Raw genomic sequence first — 4,223 nt, forward strand, 5'->3', positions numbered from 1 at the left:
GCAGTGTCCAAGTGTTTTTTTTTGTTTTTGTTTTTTTCTTCCCCTTTTCATACCGCCCCGCCCCCCTGCAATGGCTCTGCGCCCCCCCTAGGGGGCGGGCCCCACACTTTGGGAATCTCTGAGTTACAACATGGCAAAAGCAGCTAGATGTAGCTGTTGTTTTCATTTGGTGCTTTATAAATAAAATTGAATTGAATACAACATATCTCTGATATAGAAGTATAATTCCTGTGTCATGGTCAGTTGCCATCTTCAAAGAGACTTTGGTGCATAAAGGCAGTAATAAAACAGCATGAAGACAGACAGACAGACAGACCTCCCAATTCAAGTGAATAATCCTAACTACGGTGACTGCTATAGGACAAACAAGTTTTAGTCAGTCAAGAAAGATCAAGGGTAGTAAATACAGACTGTAATTGCTGGTTTCTCCTACTGTTTGAATAATATCAGCACAACTAAATCAGGAAATAAGACATGGATCCGCTCCATTAATGGTCAGTTACACATTTTGCAGTATTTTACATTTTTCACCCCAGTGTCCCTGACAAGCCTTCATCTGTAGTAAGTGCACTTAAATAGCAAAGTGACTCTGGACTGGATCCAAAGTTTTTCCATAGCTCTGCAAGGCTGTCAGGCTACTGTTTACCTCAGCTGACAATGCCGGGTGACACGTGTCCTCCTTTATTTACTCTGGGGACGGCTGTAAAACTGGGAAAGGAGTCTAATATGAGCCGAAGACTCATTGAAGCTCACTTCTGTCCAGTGACATTGATACTGCGGTGAGTTATCGAGCATAGCCTAAACTTTTTTTCTTGGTAAGCTGCTGCTAGTCTCTGTTAGCTGCTGCTAGCCTGCATCAATTAATGACTTTGAAGTTTATCTAACATTGTTGTCTTTTAATATGGTAAATGGTAAATGGCCTGTATTTATATAGCGCTTTACTAGTCCCTAAGGACCCCAAAGCGCTTTACATATCCAGTCATTCACCCATTCACGCACACATTCACACACTGGTGATGGCAGCTACAGTGTAGCCACAGCCACCCTGGGGCACACTGACAGAGGTGAGGCTGCCGGACACTGGCGCCACCGGGCCCTCTGACCACCACCAGTAGGCAACGGGTGAAGTGTCTTGCCCAAGGACACAATGACCGAGACTGTCCAAGCCGGGGCTCGAACCGGCAACCTTCCGATTACAATCAGAATCAGAATCAGAAAGGGGTTTATTGCCAAATGTTGAGCAGGTTTACAACATTAGGAAATTGCTGCGGTGCTTCAGTGCAAACATAGTGTCATAAATAGCACTTAAATAGACATGAAAAAATAAAAGTAGGGATAAGAATTAAAAGGCGAACTCCCAACTCTTGAGCCACAATCGCCCACCAATACTTAGTGAATAAACTCTCATATCATGTCAGAACATAACCAAACTCTTTATCACAGGGAATCTGTGAGCTTTAGGACACTTGAGTCTAACATTAGCTGGCATAATGTTAGCTTATAACCAGCTGTTGTTTAGTTGCAGGACATCGTGGATGTTTGAACACCAACGACTTCTGTTGTCTTTCACTTTTGGCATACTACACGTGTGTCTGGTTTTTGGCCAGATATGTAAAACATGGTTAGTTGGAATGTATATTCATCCTTTATTCTATTAAATAACCTCTTAAAATGACTAACTATATGTAGCATATCCACCACATATTTAAGTGCAGGATCATTTAAAGCTTTAAACATAAACAGCGCCACTTCGTACAGGACTGTGGTGCACAGGGAACCAGTGCAAGGCTCTAACACTGCAGGGACGTGTTTTTGTCTTAGTTGGCAAACGTTTTGCAGATGAGTCACACTCATCAACCAACTGACTCAGATCGATTGGAAGTGTTGCCAATCTGTCTAAATTTGAAACCTGAAATGCAATTACGTGCAAAATAGAGTGTAATTGAACTCGGTCTGAGTCAGACTGCTATTGTTTGGAGACAGGTTGCCTCCCACCAGGTGACCTGGGTGATCAGGTGGAGATGTTGCATGCTCAGCCTCTGGTTGGTCACCAGAACTACCTGCAGTTCATCTCTGAAAGCAAATAAATTCAGTGCAACAGGCGATTTATCCCTGTCACAAGGAGGTTGTCATCCTAGCATTGAGTCAGTTCTTTTATTTCTCAGCCACCGAACATGACGAGTGAGCTGGCTTTTTACAAACACATCTGCTGAGTCATACTGAATGTTTGAGCCATAACAGTGTCCTCACAGAATGAAAGTAACATAACTTTGGTGCATAAGAGAAATGATGCCAACGCCCACTTTCACCAGAAGACGCCGTCCTGAGATGGAAACATGTTATGACTGCCTGCATGTGACATGTTAGCAGAAATCTGCAAACTGCAGCTATAACAAACAAAGTGTTTGTCGTTGCACCGACGCCACTCCCACCTCCTCCTTTGTACCTCACATCCCACCCTTCCACTCCTGCTGCTGCCATTTCCAATTTCCTTTTATCCGCTGTTTATTGACCTCGCTCCTCCTCCCTGCCACTCTGAACTCTGCGTCTCTCCCACTTTTCTCAGCTGTCTCCGCCTTTGACAGACGATCCGTGTTTTTCTCACTGTGATAACTTGACCCTCTGGCCTCTACCTGTTTCTCCCCGACTGACGCTGCTCCTGTAACCTCCACCAACCAGCGATTAATTATAGAAGCGCGAGGCAGGAGGGAGAGGAGATGACAGAAACGTCAGCCTGGATTATGAATACTGCCTGAGAGGAGAGAGAGGGAGTCCATCAGAGGAAGCGGAGTCAAATTACAACTTTGAATGTTCACTTTTCTCTTCGTGTTTCTATTAATGTGTTTCTGCCTTAAAATAATTGTGTTTGCAAGCAAAATTAAATGGAGGATGTTATAGTTGGATGTTTGGATATGAATATGTAGATCTGGAAAGCGAGGGACTAGATTTTTGGGTTGTATAAACTCTTCTTTTGTTGTCCAAGATCATCAAGATGGCTCTTTCTTGCAAGCACAGTCAGCCTGCTTGGATAGCAGATATCCATTTTTACGAGGGTCTTCTAAGAGCACCATTAGCCATATTAGGTTCCCTTTATTGGCTCATACAAAATCTTAAATACCTCGTAGACGGAGGTGAATGGGAGGCAGAGCCTTCAGCTATGAGGCCCCTCTCCTGTGGTCATTGGATGGCTGGGCTTGGTCCTGTTTGAGGTCTCTTCCTGTTAAATGGGAGTTCTTTCTCCCTACAGTTTCCAAGTGCTGCCCATAGCACATAATGTGAGAATAATACATTCGAAACTTTCTTGAATAATACATTTCATAGACGACAAATGACTCGATGATGATCATGATGATGCCTGATGTCAATATCTCACCTCCATGCTTCCCAGCCTCTCTGCGTTAATGATGTCCAATGAAACCAACATAACTTGGGAAAAAGGGAAGGAAATGATTTAGAAATGAGGACATGTACAGAAAATTTCAAAATAAAAAAAAAAATGGATAAAATGTCAAGATAATTTTTGGGAAGTTTAAGAAAGGTGAGAGAGCATGGGAATCTAACAAGTGCGGTGCCAAAATGAGGACATTTATGGAAAGTAGTGATAATCAGATCGAGATCCTTTTGGAAGTGAAGAGTTGGGGAGAGTGGGATTATTTTATACAGTTACCTCAGAGGGGTCCTCACAAGTAAAAGAGTGCACGAGCAATCCGAAGGAGGGAGCTGTGGCTCTGAGAAACTGTCTGACAGGACAGAGAGGAGGAGGAGGAGGAGGATGGGAGTCTTTAGGACTTTGTGGAAGAGACACAGAAACATGTTGAGAGGATTTAGTAGTGAATAGTGAGCTCGGACCATTTTAACACTTTCATTGTTGTTAATTTAGCATGAATGGAAACATCAGGTGTCCAAAGGTCCCTGAATGCACCAAAAGGAGGCAAATGACTGTATCAGAAGGTGATATTCTTTAAAATGAAGTAGAATTATTGGAAGTACAATACTTCTAAAAACTAAAAAAAATAAACTAAATACTAAAGTGGATGGCAGGACTGGATAAATCTGCCTCTGATGTGTCGTATTATGTGTTTCTAATAAATTGGAAACCGCACCTCCCCTTCACTGTGCACTGTGGTTATAAATGATGCTGTACTGGGTATAATAGCTCCCTGTGTGCGGTCCAGGAGCATCCATCCTGTTTAATGTGACAGTGTGTGTCTCCGTCCCGCCGG

This window comes from Pundamilia nyererei, unplaced genomic scaffold (assembly GCF_000239375.1).
Source record: "Pundamilia nyererei isolate P.nyererei 1_Seehausen unplaced genomic scaffold, PunNye1.0 scaffold00131, whole genome shotgun sequence".
NCBI classification, from domain to species: domain Eukaryota; kingdom Metazoa; phylum Chordata; class Actinopteri; order Cichliformes; family Cichlidae; genus Pundamilia; species Pundamilia nyererei.